This window comes from Emydura macquarii, unplaced genomic scaffold (genome assembly GCF_026122565.2).
Source record: "Emydura macquarii macquarii isolate MOO-44397 ecotype Brisbane River unplaced genomic scaffold, CSIRO-AGI_Emac_v2 contig_1477, whole genome shotgun sequence".
NCBI classification, from domain to species: Eukaryota; Metazoa; Chordata; order Testudines; family Chelidae; genus Emydura; species Emydura macquarii.
Window position 1 is genome coordinate 11,679,909 of NW_027131614.1, and position 22,794 is coordinate 11,702,702.

General features: G+C 42.2%; 1 long non-coding RNA gene across 2 annotated transcripts in view; it reads right to left on the bottom strand.

Annotated features, from left to right (window-relative positions):
- LOC137156822 (uncharacterized) overlaps window positions 1–22,794 on the bottom strand; it is a 99,738-nt gene that overhangs the window by 19,030 nt on the left and 57,914 nt on the right. For both annotated transcript variants that reach the window (XR_010920916.1, XR_010920915.1), the window contains one exon: window positions 3,699–3,781. This is a non-coding gene — a long non-coding RNA (uncharacterized lncRNA). The remainder of the gene's footprint in view (window positions 1–3,698; window positions 3,782–22,794) is intronic.

Below are 22,794 nucleotides of genomic sequence, written 5' to 3' on the forward strand. Positions count from 1 at the left end.
CTTTGTCTTCAAAATGTCAATTACAACATCAAGGGATGGTCACAATTTGATTCAGGCATATACACACATACATCAATTCGTCAAAAGAAGATCATCCATGATTGCCACCAGTGCTGCCTCTGTCTGCTCCCTGTCTGAGTCTAGAGCATTAGTGTCCAGAATATTAAGTGGAGTGGGAGGTGACTTTTGGCAACCTTGGTTAGATTTCATACTGGTTCTGGCCTTTAAGGTTTGATTTAGAATCAAACCCATTACTGTAATTTTGAGAAATGTAACTGCATATTGTTACTTAACTTGAAAGTGTTCTATGTGGTTATGTGACTGTCTGTTGTGCTACTGATTCATAAAGATAGAAAATTATCATGTACCCAGATCATATGAAAGTAAATTATTTTCTTAACCAGAAAATTAAACCCTCACACTTAATGGTCAATCATAAGACATTCAATTGACTCTTAGTCTGTGCACAGCTGCCAAAATAATTACAGCTACCAATAATGGGGGGGAGTGAAAGCATCTGATTGGCATCTGGATTCTATGGCTGCCAATCATGTGCAATGTGTGCTCAAGGGCATGGTTCTGCTACTGGAGCAAATTCCATATATGAATTTGACAGTGACAAATCATATTCTTCAATTAGAAGATCAAATCTTGTTCCTTGATCATTCTTTCAAAAGTTTTATATATAGATATATAAATATGTTTGTGCAATGTGTTGGCTAACTGATACATGTAACATGTACCTTATGTTCCATATTTATCTGCAGAGATTTGAATACCTCTCTGGAAATGCTTTCTTTTAGCAATACCTGTTGGATCTGCTCCTGTCCTAGGATTACTGTGTAGGATACTGTCTACCAACTCCAACCATTTCCACTGGATATACTACCTTCTGCCTTTCCCTGGCACTGATAATCTGGTGCTTGGGCCCCCAGGGTCCTTACCTGTGTGAAGGCTGAATCTTTGTCCTGTATCACTTCAAATCCCCTTTAAGCACATTCAGGGGCAGCTCTTTCTGTCATCTTTCCATTGATCCATCTCTCTCTAATACAGTTTCTTTAGTTACTTTGCCTTCCCTCTGTGTTTGAATGGAGGAACCATTGCATCCAGCATTCAGAATCACAATCTTCTCTTCCCTACATAATCAGTAACACCATGTTGAATTAGACCAATCACAAACTGGTTGCAAAGCTGCTGGAGTTTGAATTGACTAAGAGGTCCTACTCTGGAAAAAAGAATGCCAGTGCTGATGGACTTCCTCTTTTGGTTACACTGCAAGAAATTAGCTGGTGTGCTCGCAGATGGGTTCAACATTTCGTCTATTAATTACTGCTGACTTTTGCAGTATATTAAATATATTAAGAAACTATTCTTTTCATTTAAAAAAATGGTTAGTTCTAATTGACTTTGAAGATGGTCACTAAGGTACTATGCGCTATTCTAGTTGCATCACAACTTTTTTTTTTTTTTTTTTTTTTGTAATTCAGACATCTCGCTTTGGAGATTCTAATTGTGAATGACAGCAAATACATATGTAATCTAGGATATACAACAACATCCAAATTATTCAATTTTTACTATTTTCACTAAAAACATGTACATTTTTATATCTAGTTTCAGGTGTACATTTTGTAGGCCATACAGCCTAAGGAGCTTTGCTCTTGTTCGGGTAATATGCCTATGTTTATTAAATTAACCCAACAATGTTGCAAGCTCACTAAGAATCAGAAAGGATTATACCTCTGATGCACTGTTAAATTAATGTTTCTATGGAATAATTCTATGCTAAATAGTCCTAGAAATCTGGAATTTGATTAGATTCTTAGTTTAGAAGATTACAGGTTTAATTTGATTTCCACAGGTTTTGAAAGCTACAAGAGGTGTGCATATCAGAAGTCTAACACTTCGTTTTTGATCTGTAGTTTCCCATTATATGAAAAATATAACTTTGCTTTTTCTCTTAATTAGCATCTGCTTTATTAAACCAAATGAAATAGCAAAATAAATTTAAAACATGAAATGACATGATACAAGATACCCTAAGTACATCTTTTCTATATCCACCTAGGTACAATGTGACCTCCATACTGTTGCATCTGAGCCCTTCACGTATATTAATTAATTTACCCTCAGTTTATTCTGGCTATCTATTCCAGGAATCCAGGTCTGGATATGAGAGTCTCACTGTGGACTAGACTGTGCACATTAATCTGTAGCATATACATGGCTGTCTTCTACATCAGCAGGCATACTGGTTGCAGGAACATATACATCTGTATATGCTATTTCCAGGATGATTTCTGTTTACTGGCTGTACCTGCCTTATTTGCAGTGACACTTATTGATTGATGGGATAAGATGTTTATTATGTGCTTCTGAGGGAATGGTGTGTTGTTCCTTATGACCTCTGTTCCCGCATAACCCACAAATTTTTACTGGCTAGAGCCCTGTACTCCCCTCCCCCACACATCCTACCTGCCTCCTTGCCACAGCCCTGCTATCTCTGTGCTCCAGCTACATTTTTGGGGGGGAAGCGGAGGGGAGGGGAAGCTTGGACAGGCCATGTGATCATTGCAGCTCGACTATCTTTCTGGAATAGATAGATTTTCAAGGGCTTCTTAAATGAGTGGGTGGGTCATTAACCTGAAGCCTGTCCCAATCTAACAGCATTCAGGCAATAAATGTAATTAAAGGAGGACTATAGAAGCAATCAATCATTATAAAACCCTACTGAGATAACATTTCTTGGTAATTATTATTATTATTTTTTCTAGTACATGTTGCCAGCTAACAAAAAGGAGAGCCAAGAGGCTAATTTAAGTCCTCTCAGTCTTCTTGGCCCTGGAAATGCACCCTTACTTTTTCTAAGATTAACTTTTCTTTAGCTATCCTGTGCTAAGGAGTGGTTTGACCAAAAGTAAGGCTTTTATCACCAAACCTCAGTTATTCTTATCGTACCATCTCAAATGTGCACTTCAGGTATAGATTTCTTGAGGGTATGTTATTCTGTTTAGATGGTGGATAAACAAGCAAACAAATAAGACCTGGCTATGAAAGATGTGTAAAATCCCATAAACAAATAAGATATTCTAACTAATTGACAGAAGTTGTCTGGCTATGAAAGATGTGTAAAATCACACATAATTATTTCAGGGCACCTAGATGCAAATAAAAATAAGAGGACTTGGTGTGGATTTGGGACCCTCCCTGGAGAGAGTACAACACAGGAATTTTGTGGTATTTGTCTTTACTGTGGTATTTTTTTTACACAGTGTCTGGGACACTGCAGACATGTAGCTGTACTTCAGAAAAGGCTATTCCAATTTTTTGAGATAGAGGGAAAGTGGTGGCAGGGCCAGATAGGAGCAATTTGGGACTGCTATGAAGGAAGAACAGGGCATAGAAAAAAGATAAGGGATAGGACAACATATAAAAGCAAATGTAGAAAGCAATCAAATTAGCACAACAGTATATAGGCACACAGCTCTCCCACCTAGGAACAAAAGGTCCATCTGCAAGGGACAATGATTTCAGGATAAACCTTCTAAGAGGCAACCAGGCAGTGAGCATGTGGGAATGGGAAGGAGTAATAGCAGTAAAAGAAAGTTGGCCATATTGGGAGCAGCTGGCTGGCCAATCAACATATGCTTCTCAGCTGCAGCATCAGCCAGGTCAGGGACAGAGACACATTTGCTTACCAACAGTGCCTGATAAAGGAGCGGAGAGGTGCCTGGTAGTGAAGAGGCAGGCTGGCAGGGGAAGGAGCTGTAAAGAGTCATCTCTGTGGAAAAAAAAGAGGGTTGCAGTTTGGTTAAAAGCATGGAGGGACATGCACCACTTCAGGCCATTTGGTGCTTGTTGGGTTAATCCATGTTCTACAATAAATAAACAAAACCAGCCCAGTACACAGTATACAGTCCACTGCTCTTCCTAAGAGCAATGACATACCACAAAGTTTTAGTTGCATACTTTAGTTCTGAGGTAGAATTTGGTTTTTGCCATTGGCTTCTGTGTGCACACAAAACCCCTCATCTATCACTCTATGAATATGGCAAAGATACTAAAAACTGGATTTATAGGGATTACTTTACAACTGGAGTCCTATGGATCCAGTTCGTGCTGTTGACACATTTCTACAACCTCCAATCTGACCCCAGATCTTCCATTCTCTCAACTGCTTCCTGACTTCTGAGAAACATCCTCTCTTTGTCTTTTATCCTTCCATATACAACGCAGAAAAACTGATACGTGGCCATATTTTACTATGGGTTGGAAAGTCCACGTCAACCACTCTTCAGAAAACACACTGATTGGAATAGCCTACCTATTTCTATAGTCTTTGATAAAACTCAGATACTGCAGCATAGTTAATTGAGTGGTCTCTTTATACCCTGAACAGTATCCTGATTAGGATCCTAATCCTGCAATGAGCCTCATCCCTCCATCTAATATGTTTTGTCTTGGAACAGAATGGCAATATAGTGAATTGCATACCCGGTATGGACTATGAATGCATGCATGTGACTAGACAATGCATTGTCTTAAATATATTGTTACATTTTTAAAAAAAAGTTTATTAAAATAAATGATGTAGCACAACCTCTGATATTTAATAGCTTAATTCATTATGAAGAAAAAAAAGACAAACACTCTAACCCAAGAGACTATACACATCATTTACAAAACCTATTTTGAGAAACCTTTATGAAACAATTATAGCTTTGGTACTACTGTAACTATAAACAAGACAGTAATGTTCTGTTCTGCAAATGCCTGTCTCAGTTAACCTACAGTAAATTCAAAATAAAGCACAGAACATCTGTTTTCATCTAGATTTGTATTTACTTTTTCCATGTTTTTAACCTTGGCTAGTTATGTTCCATTTTAATTAACAACTTGACCACATGTCTGCCTAGTTATTTTGGAATGAAGCACAACTACACGATGCCTGCTGATTTATTCTGTTCTAACATTCAAATACCTTGCAGACTGCACAGACTGCCAGATGGGAAGCTGCTATCCAATTCCACCTCCAGTCTTTTAGGAAGGAAAATATTTTCCTCAGACAACAACCTGCTTTCTCATTGTTGTTTTTGCTTCTGGTTTTTATATTGTCTCACATGGAAGGTCTGCACAGTGCAGTAGGTGGCTCATCAAAATAATTTATTTTAGAATCCTAACTAGAATGGTGTGAACTGCTGTAGTTTAGCTTCAGAGAAATTCACCACCTCACCCCCCTCCGTTTTAGTCCTGGAGGGCATGTGCTTGCAGCGCCTGAGTTTGGGGTTCAAAGTCAAAATCTCAAAATGAAACAATCAAAACTAGTCATTTTCACCTGCCTTTGTACTGAAACCATCAGAAATGGCAAAACCTATGCAAAAATATACCCCAGGTTCACTCAAAACCAGTGTTTTGATTCATTTGAAAAATTAGGGAACATTTTCCAACTGTGGTGAGTGTTTCAAGTTGGTGAGGAACCCCAACATGTCTCTCAGGAGAGTTTCATGTGCCTATAGAGTCATGATCATCTTGCACAACACTTACACATTTAAATCTCCTGGGGGTAGACTTTGACTTTTTGCCCTGAGCAAGTCCTTGAATGCAGTAGAATTGATGCTGCTCCACCTCACCAAGGATAAAGAGGGTGGACAGCAAAGAACGCTCAACCTCTGAAAAGGAGGCCCACAACTCCTGTACACAGTTCTGTGGGGACTCAAAGCATTCAAGTATGTAGGGAGTTGGAGGTAGGATGGGGCCAATGTATCCAACACACATACACACACACTCTATCTCTCTCTCTGCAGGAGCAGTGGGGACTATTTCAACCCTGAAACTGCAGCAGCAGATGGAGGACACCTGGTGGGAGGAGTCCTTCCTCCTGTCCCTTATAGAAATCCCTGGTGACGTAGGCCCAAGGTTTGGCCCTCAGTCTTTATCGGAAAATGATTTTTATAAACAAACATAAAAAGCCCATTGATAAATCAATAGTGACATAGCAAAATTACTTTAATGTCTGAGGCATCTACTTTCTTTTCTTGATGTTCTTTTTTAGACAGCAAGCAACCATACAGAGGTCTCACTGTGTCCTATGTCTGTAGCAGTGTGCCATCAAGAAAGGCGTTAGGTTACACAACAATTTCAAAACCTGGTGAGAGTATTGAAGTTGATAGCATGTTTTTTTTGGTCCAGAGTGCGAGAGATACATAACTGTGAATTTCTATTAATGTGTATAGTACCAGCAGCTGCATGTGAAGCAAACATTCCAAGAACACCATCATCTCTAATTTATTTCATCACGTTCCCTTTGGAATATCAGGGCCCCACACAAATGTCAGCTTATTGGAGATATTTAGAGTTTGCTTTTTTACATTTGGAGTCCAGTCCTGCAAGTTATCAGCATAACTGAAGTCATGGGATTCCACATGTGGCAGCATTACTGGACTGACTCCAAGTTTTCTTCCCCTTAACAACAGGGAAGATAATCATTACTCTGTCAAAATATGATTTCACAAGTCTGTCAAAAGGATTTTCCTTTACAGTCTCACAGCATGTGCCATTTACAGCAAGTATAAATAGGTCAAGCTCCGACACAGTACACAAATATTTACTTTTGATCCTGAGTGTTAAATGCACATGAAGGGAGCATAAGACCATAAGAATGGCCATAATGGGTCAGACCAATGGTCTATCCAGCCCAATATCCTGTCTTCTGACAGCAGCCAATGCCTGATGCTTCAAAGGGAACAGAACAAGGCAATTATTAAGTGATCCATCCCCTGTCAGCCAGTCCCATCATCTGGCAGTCAGAGGCTGAGGGAAACCCAGAACATGGGGTTGCATCCCTGATCATCTTGACTAATATCCATTGATAGACCTATCCTCCACTAACTTATCTAATTCTTTTTTTAACTCAGTTATATTTCTGGCCTTCAAAACATCCCTTGACAATGAGTTTCACAGGTTAAGCATGCTTTGTGTGAAGAAGTACTTCCTTTTGTTTTAAACCTGTTGCTTATTAATTTCATTGTGTGACCCCTGGTTCTTATGTTTTGTGAAGAGATAAACAACACTTCCTAATTCACTTCCTCCACACCATTCCTGATTTTATAGACCTCTATGATATTCCCCCTCCATTGACTCTTTTCCCAGCTGAACAGTCCCCGTCTTGGAAGCTAGTCCATGCCCATTATCATTTTTGTTGCCCTTCTCTATACTTTTTCCATTTCTAATATAACTTTTTTGAGATGAGGTGACCAGAACTGCACCCAGTATTCAAGATGTGGGTGTACTATGGATTTATATTAGGATGACTAGACAGTAAGTGTGAAAAATTGGGATGGGGTGGGGGGGGGGAGGGTAATAGGTGCCTATATAAGAAAAAGCCCCAAATATCAGGACTGTCCCTAGAAAATTGGGACATCCGGTCACCCTAATTTATATAGTGGCATTATGATAGTTACTGTATTCTGTTAGTTGTTTTGACTGCCACTGCACATTGAGCAGATGTTTTCAGACAATTATGCATGACGCCAAGATTTCTTTCTTGAGTGGTAATAGCTAATTTAGACCCTATCATTTCATATGTATAGTTGGGATTATGTTTTCCAATATGCATTACTTTGTATTTATCAGTCACTAATCAACCTAGAGGAACCAAGCAACTTCGTAAATTAGTATCAAGGCCATTTAAAGGTCCAACATAAAAATAAGAGTGTGGTCATTATGTTCTTTTTATCATTGATTTATCCTGTCTCATAACCATAGTGTAAACATTGGGAGGTTTTATAAGTGCATGTATTTGCTGAGGACGGGAGAGCTTTGAAATCTACACAATGGAGAACATGTACAATTGTTATAATTAAAACTGATTCATGTAAAAACAAAACAGCACTCACAGATATATAGTCTGACACCATAGTTTTCTGGGGGAATGGATGGCCAGATTCTGTCTCCAGGGGCTACCTGTCCCCAACATCTCTAAAGTACAAGGTAGAAGGGTAGGAAGTAGAGAGGAGCCTGCCAGCTAGGGAAACTGCCTCCCACAATCCCAACAGCAGAGCTACTGAGTTATGTTCAGTGCCATATGTGAAACTACATGCAAAATATTTAATATTCTAATTTACTTATTTATAAATAATTTGCATAACAGCACAAGGTTAAGCTCATGGTTTATAAATCCTGTCCCAAGCAGTGGTAGGAGTAAGACTTGGCAGCCGTGTGGCCAGGGAGTAGATGAGTATCTATGAGTGGGAGCTTCTGGAGGGTGACTGGGATATGCTGGGTTAGGTGGATGGATACCAGAAAGGAACTGAGGAGTCTGGATGCAGTCCAGGGACGGCTGGATGTCAGCTAGTATACTCAGGTGAGAGCTGGGGTGGGTGGGGATATTGTTGGGGTTGGATGGGTTCTAAGATAGCTGGGACATGTTGCAGCCATCTGCATGGTGGATGCCATTTGTGAGGGGACCAGGAATCCAACTAGGTGCCTCCTAGTTCTCAAGATAAGAAACAGGGGCATGTAAAGGAATTTAAATTTGATCCCTTTTGGAGGGGCATGTTCTGTTCCCCTCCTTTCCTGGGCTGACCGAAGCTGGCGCTTCTCCCCCATCCCCTCCAGGAGGAGCTCATGCTTCCCTGCCCCTACAGCCAGAGAAGTTGTGTGCCTCTGATGAGTATGGGGAGGAAGGTTGTGTCCCTGCTTTCCCCCCTTCGTGCATGTCCCTGATAAGAAATGTCTGGAGGGATGGGGGATCTGCTATCTGGGTTTCTGTGTGGGGCAGAGGGGTGGGAGTGCAGGAGGGAAAGGGTTTCTGAGGAGCAGGAGGCTCACTCAGGAGGGTTCAGGCTAAGCAGGAGACGGTCTTTCTGTGGACCAGGTTTTCGTGGGGGTAGGGGGTTGGCTGTGAAAGCAAAGTGTCTCTATGGGAGGCTGGGCCCAAGGATTTTGCTGGAGCTGGCTGGGAGCAGGAGTCTGAGGGGCTGGCTAGAGGAGCCTCAGCCTCGTGTTGAACCCTCTCACGTGCGGTCCTCACCTCTCAAGGCTGCAGGTTGTGCCTTCCCTGTTCAGATTCAGCAGGAAGAACCACCACAGGAGAGGCTGCCTGAAACTAGGCTCCATAGGACTAACTAGCAATCCCAGGAAAATCCACTCCCCCTGCCTGCAATTCAGCCAGATGTATGAAATTCATGACAAGACTGCCAAATGCTTGTCACTTGAGATGTATGACACTTGGCAGCCCTGCAAGAAATGGGCAGGAAATTGCCTGTCCCTCTACTCTCCACAGATGATGAGGGAAACACTCTTTTTATCACTGCATCCATTGGCTGGACTGAGATAGAGGCATATTGCAACTCTGAGGTCTTATTGTAGGAACTAAAGGCAGCTAAGGAATTCTCAAGGATTACCTAACAGTCACACACATATATTAGACAGGCCACCAACCAAAATGTTGTCGGCCAGAAGGTATATCTTTCTATATTTGTAGTATTTCCTATTAGGATTTTTCTTTTTGCCCCTTCTCCGACTTCCTCCCCCACTCTATTTTTATGGATTTTTGTCTCTACTCAGTTCCCCCCCTCCCACTGTCTCCTAATCACAGTTCAAAACTAAGCTGAATCGAACTTTTGAACCCAAAATGGTGGAGTTAGTTTGATATCAAACAAAAGTTTATCCAGACATATTCAGGATTTTTCCCAGATTTATTTTCTTCTCTACTAAACATCACTTCCATGCAATTATGACAGATTTCATTAAGTCCACATCTTAGGGGCATTTGTTAAAGCCAAGAACTGTTCCTACCGAATAAAATGCTATTTTAGGAAAAGTTTTTCCCAGACTGTGTGCATCAGTGCTCTGGAATAGCTGTCTGCCCAAACATTACAATTCTGTGATTTTGCTGCCCAGAATTAAAGCTTGATTGTGGAACATAAGGGAGATAAGTTAACGCTGGGTAAGGAATCAGTCGAGCAAGTCCTTGACTTTTACACTGTATGTAGAACAGCTGCCACAACCTATAGATTGCACTTGTTACTTTACCTTGGGACACGTGGCAAAGCTTTTTGTGATGTTTTGCATGAAGGGCATTACAGAAGTGATGTGTCAGATTTTCTCCAGCCTTTTCATTGTGCTGACAACTGTGCAACGCCTCTCACTGATTCATATAAAGTCCCAATACAGCAATATCAAACTTTTTATTTTGCAGATCTCTAGGAATAGCCTTGTGGAAGAACAGTAATCTATTGACCATAGTTTAGAGCCTCTTGTCTAACTTAACTTTGAGGGAAAGCTCAGGAGGTGAGTTTTGGCAAAGCCCCCCACCCCTTTCCTCCCAAACTCCCTTTCAGTCAAGCCTATAATCTTGGCTTCTGTGACACGCTTGTCTGCACCTTAAAGGCAGTAGTGCCTAGTGGCCTGTCCATCTCAGGTGATGTGGCCTTTTAAGGGTCCAATAGAGAGATATATAGAGACCCAAGAGGGATAGAGCTAGAGCTAGAGCTGAAGTATCCTTGGGAATGAATTATGATTGGAGTAGGAATCCTGTCACTGTTCTTTTAAGGGCCTGGGGTGGGGCCAGGTTCCCTTCCCACCCAGCCAATAAAGAATAAGCTGGGAAAAGAAGCCAATATAAATGCTGCCTCCTCCCTCAGAGCAAGGCAGATGCCTACAAACCGTGCAGGGAGTAGGGAGGTTTCTGTAGGGCCCTGAGTTAACAGGGAAAGGCAGAAGCAGCTGAATGTCTGCCTGCTGAACCCTCCCAGCCTGAGGCTAGGAGGACTGATTGGGGAAAGGGGGCACAGGGGGAGAAACTGCCTGAGGCTCTACAGCTGCCTAAAATCTAAATCCCACTCCAACGAGAAGAGCAAGGAGGCTTCTGTATTAAGGAGAGTGTAGAGGGTTTAGTCGGCCCCCTATGGCAGTCTGGGAGGAAGGCCACACCCCCTCACTACCCTGCCTCAGCAGGGGTAGTCCCAGCTCGGGAGCTGGGGGAACAGTCCCCGAGCTTTACTTAGTTCAAGGCCCCCTTGGCAGGGCAGTAAGCCGTCTGTAGGCCCCCAGTGGGGCGGCAAGCAATCTAGCTCCCCAGGCGGGGTAGCACACAGTTCAAAGGCCCCAGCGAGGCAGCAAGCAGTCGAGGGGTCACCAGTGTGGTTGGGGAAAGGGGAGCAGGACTCAGGCCCACCCAACTCCACTGCGTCCCAACCCAGGTCCCTAGCTGTAGCCGAGGGGTATGCCACTGGGTCCGCGGGGTAAGCCGGGTCCCAACTGCAACACGCTGACTCACCGGGCGGCTCCCCGGCTCCCAGACCGTGTGGCCCCTTCCCTGGGCTACTTCCTTCCCCCTTTCCCTCAGGTACCTGGGGTTCCGGTGTCCAGTCACCCTCATCAGGGTAAGTGCCAAGAGGCAGATTGTAGAACCCCTCGATCTTGTCGGGGGTGGCAGGTCGGGCAGCTCTTCAGGGCCGTCAGCGGGGGGTAGCTCCTCCAGGTCGTTGCCCCTCGGAATCCCCTGGTCCAATGGGGTGGGGGGATCTGGGAGTACCGCGGGGCCCAAGGACTCGTGCTGCTCCTTCGCCTGCTCCCGGACGCCGGCCCTGGTCCGCTTCCCTGGGTACCTGGTCTCGGTCGGCTCACCTGGGTACCAGGCCGCCGGCAACCCTGGAGGGCCAGGAGGGACGTCCTTCCCCTCCGGGAGTTGGCCCCCAACTGAGCTCCTGGGCCTCTCCTTTGTACATCCTGGCCCGCCCCCTCGCTTCCGGGTTGGTAGACAGGCAGGCTCTAGGTCCGCCCGCACCGGCCCTGTCAGGTTCTCCCTGGCAGTCCAGGAGGGAGGCCACACCCCCTCACTAGAGAGAGAGGAAAAGGGAGATTGTCTGAAGGAAAGCCCAGTTCTGGGAGGAGGGCTGAAGTCTCCTGAACAGTGGAGGAAACTGACTAGGACTTTTGCCTGGACCCAGAAAGGGCATGAATCAGAGAGGCTAACCAAGTGAGGCTAAACAAGCGTAGAAGGAGTGTATATACCCCTTTACAAACAAGTACCTAGACCAGGTTAGTTCAACCCCTCTTTGCAGGGTCTGGTTTATTCACATTTCTAACACAAGCTTGAACCTGTAAAGATCAAGGGACACTGAGTTAAGAATTTAACTACAGAATAAGAACCACCTTGTTGGAATGTTTTTGGATATTTGAAAATATTTGAATGCAAAGACACATTAGCCTAATGTCAAAGTTTTGAAAACCATAATTTGAATGTCTGGACATCCCAAATTAAACTCTCAATACCTCAACATTGGTCTTCCCTGTATCACTAACCTTTCTACACCAGATCCTTATGACACTCAGTTTTTTTCTACATTGTCAAACACCCCTGCTATACTATCCAGTATTCTGTACTAATACATGAACCACATTACACTCATTACTAGATTTGACCAAATATTTTACATATACAGAGTTTAAAAAGTTTCCAGAGAAAAGAATAGTTTGCTTATGAAAACTCTCACATCTTTCTAAAAGCTCACTCAATTACCATTAATTTTCCACTGGCAAATTTCTCCTCTCTCTGGTAGCCATTCATGAGACAATATTTTTATTTTCCTAAAATCAAAGGACAGAAGGTTTTTTGTTTAAAAAAATTAATAAGTTTATAATAGAAAGCTAGATATAACCATAAAAATGGAATTGCTACCACAGCTTCATAATGCAGCATAAAAAACTCAGATTTTCAGCACTTGAAAAGAGTTTTGTTTAAAAATCTTTCCATATGCTAATCTACTTTACACAGTTTGATGTAAAATCCATCAAGAGGCAGAGATGATATTATAGTCATCCACCATCAAGTGGCATCAGTCTTATGGAAAATATGAAAAGATTCAAGGTGCACCTTCATGATTTGTGAGCGTGCGTTAAATTAAGCTTAGCTAAGTTAAATTGCAATGGAACATTTACAGCACTAAATGAGATGCTCTTGAAGGATGCATTTAATATGAGCAAGAATAACTGAGGCAATTCAGTCATTTGCATTCTGGGATAGGGCATCATCTACCACAGAGATGCCAGGCAGATACCTACAGAAGATAAAGTATGCATGTGCAGGGTGGAGGTGATTTAAAAATAAAAATGTGAATAGTAAATTTCTGTGTGTGTGTGTGTCTAAGACTTACAGCTTTGTCTTCATTGGAAGACATGTCTGTCTTTACTGTATATTTTAGAATTCTCATAAGATGGTATTTCATCCACATGCCTTACAGGCAGTCAGTTCATATTCAAAACTTCTTAAACACCATACACACAAAAAAATGTTTTTCATGGAATCATCATGATGCATACCTACCACAAATATAATCTTGTTACTGAAAACTTTGTTTGCTCTTTGGGTGAGGAAAATGATAAAATGATCCTATCTTCTCCCTGATCCAACTTCTTTTTAATAATAAATGACTCCCCTGAGGTAATTTCCACACTTTTTATCTCATTAGGTATTCCACAAAAAGAAATCTAGTGAAGCAGACAGAAATTGTAATGCATGATAGCCACTCTCTTTTCAGGATGGACCATATCAATGAGGAATTGAAGACTATTCTTTTTGAGGGTGTGGAGCTGGTCACGCTTAGAAGGGAATTAAATGGTGTGACTGGGTGCTTGGTAAGCCACACTGAGAATACTATACTCAGGGCAGGCTACAAGGAATGGGGCAGACAATCCCCCAAACTGGTGGTTTATTCTATAATTAGATTAACCAAACCAGTAACAAAACAACTTCTGTAATACCACATTGATTAACAAGAAGCTATATACAGTCCCCTTTAAGCTTTCCAACACTTGGATCCCATCTAGACAGCCAACTCTAGTATAGTGAGTGGTTACTAAAAACCTGATTCACCATATGTGAGGTTCACCAGTCCCAAAAGGACTGGACACTGATCCCTAGGCCACTATGAATTTCAGATATTACCTAATAAATACGCAGATGCCAATCATTTAGTAACTAAAAGACTAAAGGTTTAATAATAAAAGGAAAAAGAAAGAAGAGAGTTGCAGTGGTTAAGTGATTGATATACATAAACATATGTGTAAAGTCCTTACATTTTCAGTTTCATACCAGAGATGGCAAGGCTGCTGATTTGTAAAAGTCTTTCTGTAATCAATTTAAAGATTTGTAGTCCAATAGCAGTACAGGTGTAGAGTCAGTTCAAGTTCTTCCATGGAATTTCCAGGGTAATGTAGGGTAACCTGGAGACCTCAGTCTTATGGCGTAGACCTTTCTTGTTAAAGTTTAGCACACCTGAGATGGCAGGTTCAGCCCAGGGCTTTCCTTTATAGATCTCTAGCAAGCTGATAAGCCTCTTGACACAGCAGGAACTTCCGTAAAGAATAGGCTGTGCAAATTGTTGTTTTGAAGCGAATCTGTTTTGTATGCATACACAGATAAACTAACTGCAGTCATTCACATGAGGACATTCAATCAAGACAGTTCAAAGCTGGTTTACTATGTGGATTTGCAAATTGAGGAGAGATTAGGACAATATTATTACACCATAAATCCCATCTAAATCATAGAACCATAGAATATTAGAGTTGGAAGGGACCTCAGGAGGTCATCTAATCCAATTTCCTGCTCAAAGCAGGACTAACCTCAGCTAAATCATCCCAGCCAGGGCTTTCTCAAGTCGCAGCTTAAAAACCTCTAAAGATGGAGATCCCACTACCTCCCTAGGTAACCCATTCCAGTGCTTCACCACCCTTCTAGTGAAAACGTTTTTCCTAATATCCAACCTAGACCTCCCCCACTGCAACTTGAGACCATTGCTCCTTGTTCTGTCATCTACCACCATTGAGAACAGCCTAGCTTCATCTTCCCTGGAACCCCCTTTCAGGTAGATAAAGGCTGCTATCAAATCCCCCCTCATTCGTCTCTTTTGCAGACTAAACAAGCCTAGTTCCCTCAGCCTCTCCTCATAAGTCAGGTGCTCCAGCCCCCTAATCATTTTTGTTGCCCTCCACTGGACTCTCTCCAACTTGTCCACATCCTTTTTGTAGTGGGGGACACAAAACTGGACACAATACTCCAAATGCAGCCTCACCAATGCCAAATAGAGGGGAATAATCATTTCCCTTGATCTGCTGGCAATGCTCCTACTAATGTAGCCCAATATGCTATTAGCCTTCTTGGCAACCAGGGCACACTGCTGACTCATATCCAGCTTCTTATCCACTGTAAAGCCCAGGTCCTTTTCTGCAGAACGTCAGTCCCCAGCCTGTAGCTGTGCATGGGATTCTTCCGTCCTAAGTGGAGGACTCTGCACTTGTCTTTGTTGAACCTCATCAGATTTCTTTTGGCCCAATCCTCTAATTTGTGTAGGTCACTCTGTATCCTATCTACCACTCCCCCTAGCTCAGTGTCATCTGCAAACTTGCTGAGGGTGCAATCTACCCCATCCTCCAGATTATTAATGAAGACGCTGAACGAAACCGGCCCCAGGACAGACCCCTTGGGCACTCCGCTTGTGACAGGCTGCCAGCTAGACATGGAGCCATTGATCACTACCCTTTGAGCCAGATGATCTCTAACTATTTTATAGTCCATTCATCCAACCCATACTTCTTTAACTTGCTGATAAGAATACTGTGGGAGACAGTATCAAAAGCTTTGCTAAACTTCAAGGTATATCAGGTCCACTGCTTTCCCCACATCCACACAGCCAGTCACCTCTTCATAGAAGGCAATCGGGTTGGTCAGGCATGACTTATTCTTGGTGAATCCATGCTGACTGTTCCTGATCACCTTCTTTTCTTCCAAGTGCCTTAAAATGGATTCCTTGAGGACCTGCTACATGATTTTTCCAGGGACTGAGGTGAGGCTGACCGGTCTGTAGTTCCCTGGATCCTCTTTCTTCCCTTTCTTGAAGATGGGCACTATATTTGCCTTTTTCCAATCATCCGGGACCTCCCCCAATTGCCATGAGCTTTCAAAAATAGCAGCCAATGGCTCTGAAATCACATCAGCCAACTCCCTTAGCACCCTCGGGTGCATTGCATCTGGCCCCATAGACTTGTGTATGTCCAATCTTTCTAAATAGTCCTGAACCTGTTCCTTCAGCACTGAGGGATGTTCACTTCCTCCCCATTCTGTGCTGCCCAGTGCAGTAGTCTGGGAGCTGATCTTGTCTGTGAAGACACAGACAAAAAAGGCATTAAGTACCTCAACTTCCTCCACATCCTCTGTCACTAGGTTGCATACCCCACTCTGTAAGGGGCCCACACTTTCCCTAATCATCTTCTTGTTGGTAACATACCTGTAGAAACCCTTCTTGTTCCCCTTCATGTCCCTTGCTAGCTGCAACTCCAATTGTGCTTTGGCCTTCCGGATTTCATTCCTGCATGTTCAAACAGTATTTTTAGAATGCTCCTTAGTCATCTGACCAAGCTTCCACCTCTTGTCAGTTTCTTTTTTGTGTTTAAGCTCACCAAAGACTTCTTTGTTAAGCCAAGCTGGGCACCTACCATATTTGCTATTCTTTATTCATATTGGGATGGTTTGTTCCTGTGCCCTCAATAAGATTTCTTTAAAATACAGTGAGCTCTCTTGCATTCCTTTTCTCCTCATATTAGCCTCCCAGGGGATCCTGCCCATCAGCTCCCTGAGGGAGTCAAAGTCTGCTTTTCTGAAGTCCATGGTCCATATCCTGCTGTTCTCCCTCCTTCCTTTTGTCAGGATCCTGAACTCTACCCTCTTATGGTCACTGTTGTCTAGGTTGCCACCCACTTCTACTTCCCCACCAAATCTTCCCTATTTGTGAGCAGGTCAAGAGGAGCATGGCCCCTAGTTGGTTGGTCCAGCACTTGCACCAGGAAGTTGTCCGCAACACACTCCAAAAACTTCCTGGATTGTTTGTGCTCTGCTGTATTGCTCTTCCAGCAGATGTCAAGGTGATTGAAGTCCCCCATGAGAACCAGGTCCTGTGAACTGGAAAACTTTCCCTAGTTGACTGAAGAAAGCTTCATCTACCTTGTCCTCCTGGTCTGGTGGTCTATAACAGATACCCACCACATCATCACCCTTATTGTTGTTGCTTCTAAGCTTAACTCAGAGACTCTCAACTGGCTCATCTCCAGTTTCATACTGGAGCTCAGAGCAATCATAGTGCTCTCTTACACACAGTGCAACTCCTCCACCCTTTCAGGGCTGCCTGTTCTTTCTGAACAGTTTATACCCATCCATGACAGTGTTCCAGTCACGTGAGTTACCCCATCAGGTCTCCGTTATTTCAATCATATCATAGTTTCTTGACTGTGCCAGGACTTCCAATTCCTCCTGCTTGTTTCCCAGGCTTCTTGCATTTGTTTATAGGCACTTGAGATTACTGGCCGATTGCCCTACTTTCTCAGTGCAGTTCAGGAGGCCTCCCCTGTTGCACCCTCCTCCTTCTGCGTTCTCCTGGTTTCCCACTTTCCCACTTACCTCCAGGCTTAGGTCCCCGTCCCCCATCAAACCTAGTTTAAAGCCCTTCTCACTAGGTTAGTCAACCTGTCTGCAAAGATACCCTTCCCTCTATTGGTTAGGTGAATCCCGTCTCTTCCTAGCAATCCTTCTTCCTGGAACATCATCCTCTGATCAAAGAATCCAAAGCCCTCTTTCCGACACCACCTGCGTAACCACACATTTACTTCAGCAATGCGACGGTCCCTGCCTGGGCCTTTTCCTTCAACAGGGAGGATGGACAAGAATATCCCATTTTGATCTCTGAATCAATAGAATACAGTAATGAAGCATTGTGAGACAGGAACAGGATTAGCATCTATAAGCTAAACTTGTTAAACTTTTGTTAAACTTCTAAGAAGATATAGGTAAACACAGATAAATACACTTAGCAGCTACCCTTAATTTCTATTACTACAAATAAATGGGTTAATGACTGCTCGTCTATGATATCTCTTTGACATTCACATGTAAGTAGATTGTCATGACAACATTTCAATGTCTCTTGTTAAGTTGTTATGGGTCAAGCCCCAGTTGACCAATCTATCAGTGTCACAAATGGTATCAAAGGGGAGACACAAGGCCTCTCTCAACTCACGAAGAGAAATACTACCTGCTTTTAGAAAAAAGATGTTTGCTGTCTTGGGCTTGTGAAGACTTGGTTCTGCTATAATAGAGGCTACGAGTCAGACCCAGTTTAACTAGCTACCTGGAAATTCCCCCTTTGTAGGGCATGACTGAAATATTCCTATGCTCTGACTATACACAACTGCCAGAATAGCCTCTAGGGGTCATGGGCAGCTAAAGATATGTCAGAGGAGCCTTTGGGCTGCTCTAATTTATATCAAGAACTGGACTGGCTCCCAGCTCCTCCCAAAATCCAGAGTCTGACTATGACCTACTGAAGAAATGTCAGATTATAAAATGTAAATCAATAATTTGCAGTAGTTCTGCATGTAGAGTAACCAGATCCTTTGAGTATGAGTTTTCATCAGCCTTTATCCTTATTTATTAACATGCTTGAGAGTGAGAAATTGTGAAATATAAAAAGACCATGCCAGAGTCTTTGAAAGCAGCATTCCTGGTCCAAGGTGAGAAGCATTGTTTAAAATGGTTACAATGAACAGCAAGTACATTACACCCCAAATCATCCGTTTGTACTTTGAACAAGAACATTATCGAGCCACATGGACTAATGTTGTAATTTCACATGATTTCTACGAAACCTTTCATAAAATTAATGGCTAGAGCGGTCACCATATGAGGCAAGATGATTTTTGAGTTTGGCTTGCAGACAGTGGTTATAGCAGTTAGTTTGGGTTCAGCTGTTCAGAATAGTTCACCCTCCTTTTCCCCAATTTATTTTTAGTTGACACTATGGTATACAAAAGTTTGTGAAGATGAGCAATAGCAGCTGGAGTTGGCATCCCAGTGTGCTCTCTAACACTATTAACCACAGAAATAAATCTGGTCAATGACAAATATCTTTACCATTACATTGATGATGAACCAGAAAAAAAAATTCTGTGAAGTGCACAGGTATCCATCCTCTATTTAGGAAGTATAAATAATACACCTTCACAGCTTCAATGTTGGGATATTTGTCATAAGCAATAACATTAACATGTCACATTGAATGTTCTGGTGAATCATGTCTCCTGGAAAGCCTTGGGGATTTGGAAGACATCCTCTTCTCCAGCAAGATACCAAAAACTGCTTCCACCCAATCCAATTTACAAGTAAAATTAGTTTTGTTTTTTAATTCTGTTGTTATTTTGAGTAGGAAGAAGGAGAAATGAGAGCTCAGACTGGACGCATTATATTTTGGGACACTGTTATTGAGAAGTTAAACCCAATGCACAAAATTATTTCAGTCTATGAATCTAAATAAGTTTGTTAGGATTAAACTTGATTTTTAACAGAATTCCAGTTCCTCATCAATACTTCTGAGTAGGAGCCATTTCTCCTACATGGTCCATGCGGCTCCCTACACTCATACCATGTGGGACATGGTGAAGGTTTTTGGTTCCATTATATTCACAACATTGAATGAAGAAACATGACTTACTGTTCAGTGAAGACACAACTGAATATATATATATCTTGTTCCAGTAATAAATATAATAATCACATCAGTTGCATTTTTTTCATGGATTAAACTCCAAACATCTTAATTTAAAACCAGTTATTTTAGTTGTCATCCTCTCCCTTTGAAATTGGTAGTGCATTACTTTGCTTTTTAAAAAACAAATACACCATTTTAAAAAGAAGTTCAAGCATACTATCCTAATATGGTCTACTTGAAATGATCCAGGGAAGAGAAACAGAAGAAGCACAGAAAAGACGAAGACCAATCACAATACCTAAAGGGATACAACTTTAGGTACCATGGGAAATATGCAGAAATATCAGAGTGGGAAACAAGCTAGTGGGGAGAATTTCAAGGGCATGAATGGCAGTTAGCTGCCTAACTCCCATTGAAAAAATCAATTTGAAAATATTTTATTCTACATGCTCAGCCTTTTCATAGTGTGAGCAGATTTACAAATGGAACAGTATTACAAAGCTGCAGCATTCCCATTTGACCAGACATATCTGTCCACAAAACAACAATGGACTAAGCAATTGGCAGCTGTCATTTTATTTATTAGAACATGAGAGCTATGACCTTGTAAGACTCAAAATATTTTATAGCAACTAAAATTAAATTAGACTCAAGAAATATAATTACTTGAGAAAAAATTTACTGAGCTATCCATTAACCTATAAATGTTCATTGCCCTTAGAAGAATTCTTAATTTGCTCGAAAATACTGTTTGATAAATACATTTGTGTATTTCACATAGCAGCAGCAGCATCACCCCTAGGCCCTGATCTACAAAAACTCGAGATGCATTGTGATTGTATTAGAATTCAAATCCAGCTACAGGAGTGGTGGTGGGCCTAGCCACTTATGGGATGGTTTGTGGCTGAGTTTAAAAAGGTTCTGCTGATATCCAAGATCTATTTCTGTTCAGTTTCTCCTACCATTTCTACGTAAGCCAACTCTGACTCAATTGTTGCTAAATCCTTTCTACATCTGTAATGTTCCAGTCTTCTTCCTCTCATAGATGAGTAATATGTTCCCTTTTTTGGCTGTTCCTTTATCATTTGGGTTTATGTGCTTCCTTCAGCACCTGAAATCTAAGGTCACTTCATACACTCTGTTAAGGCCAAAAAATTACTAATCCAGCTGCAGAAAAACAACATACTGAAACATCAGTCCAAGTAGGAAGATCCAACTTAGTGGAATTCCATTTTCTGTATGCTTGAAAGGTTTTCTGGAACAATAAAGACCCATACGTGACTATTTGGGCAATCATAGCAGAAAACAGGCAGATGTTGTTACTGCCGGTTCCACCCATTCCCAGTTTAGTTAACATGTTCTGCCTACTGAGCTGCTTAAGGAAGGGATAATGACAGTCTATGTATAGTGCAACCAAGGACCTACAGTTTGCATTTCTTCCCTTAAACAAATTAAACCAAAAGTCACAATGACAGATAACTAGAGGTGTCTTTCATCTCCAGAACCAAAGGAACATCTGAAAGGAAGAATAAGGCAGGGTGGCTTTCCCCTGCCTCAATATTTTTTTTTATTGAATAGCAAAAAACAAACAAAACAGTTCATTCAGGCTGTAGCAGTTCATTCACAGCTGCAGATGTCTATGGAACTTTTTATTGAGCCACAGATGTCAGAACTACATTTAACCCCATTAATCCAATAGGGGTGGAACAGACTGATGAGGGAAGGCCTGTAGGGCGGGTGCATGAAGTTCTGGTTTTGATTTCGTCAGTCAGAAGATAAACAATCTTCCTGCTGTTAAAGAGACGATCTCTAGAACAGCAGTCGAAAGAGAGAATCAGGGAAGCAGCTGCCCAAGGCACTCTCAGGTGCCCATGAAGAGCACTGAATGACTCCTCTCTTTCAGGAGTTGACAGACTTTCATGTTGTCATCCTGACCCAAAATTCAATTGTTTTAGTTCCCCAACAAGCAAACCCACTCAACTTCCTTCCCACTGCCCTGGTAACAAGTTACAAGCCCTGGCATTAGACCTGGGCAAATATGTGATGTTTTGGTTCAGTGACAGGTCCAAATTTTTTTTAAAAACTGGTTTGGGTTAATCCAATATGAAATTATTTGAATTTTCAGTGAATTGAAGAAATCCATTTGAAATCTGTTCCAGAGCAAGTTTGAAGCTAGGTCTCCCTCATCTCAGCTGAATGCCCTAACCAGAGGGATAAAGGCAATAAGGAGGATTGTGGGGTGGCAGCACCATCACTTCCTTGTCCTTCAGCTGTTTTATGAATTGACATCAAATTCATGAATAGTTTTAGGCCCACCTCTACTGTGCACCAACCTGACCCCCCAACCTACTGAGATACACCCTTTAGTAAGTGTCCTGATTCCCCCTCCCAGCTGATGAAACTTGGTGCCTAGTGTAGTGATTTTCACAGTCACCTCACATGCAAGGGGTCCCCGGTTCAAAACTGGGCAGAAACAGTCCACTTCTCAAATAAGTAGTCCTATAATGAACTCCTACTACACTACAGGTACACGTTCGTTACCTAATCACTATCCTCCACGTCCAAACATCCCTGAAATTCACTACAATATTGTTCATTTTTGTTATCACTGGAACATTCTAGGGCAAGAGGAAACCAAGACTATTAGTAACCAACACTACTGCCAGTGCAGAAGCAAAAATATAAAAACCTCTTGGTGCTGCTGCATAAAGTAAGCCAGCCTGATTCCACTCTTACTACACTTGATGGGAGTCAGACCATTGACTTCAAAGAGAACAGATTTGGGCTTAAATGATTAGTGGGGGAACTGAATAAAGCGCTTGACTTCCTAGAAGCCATAGAAGACAGGTGTATGTGACAGGCTACCTTACCTAATGGCTGGCCTACACTACAGAGTTTTGTTGACAAAAGTCAGCTTTTGTTGACTTTTGTTAAGAAAACACTGGAGATGTACAGATTAAAATCCCATCTATGTAACTCCCCTGCTATGCAGACATAAGACACCTCAACGAGAGAGTTGGCTTAGTTAGAGCGAGGCAGTGTCAATTTAGACACTGTGTCTGTTGCATCGGCTGAGTGGTGAAATTAACAAGAAAGCCCCCTGGAGAGCTGAGCAGTTGGTCTCCCTCCACTCTTGGCCAGGAGCAGGGCGAGAAGCCTGGGCGGTTAGTCTCCCTCCGCTCCCAGCTGGGACAGCCTCATCAATTTCACGGGTGAGCCGTGAAATTGACATGGCTGCCCAGTTCCGGGCAGA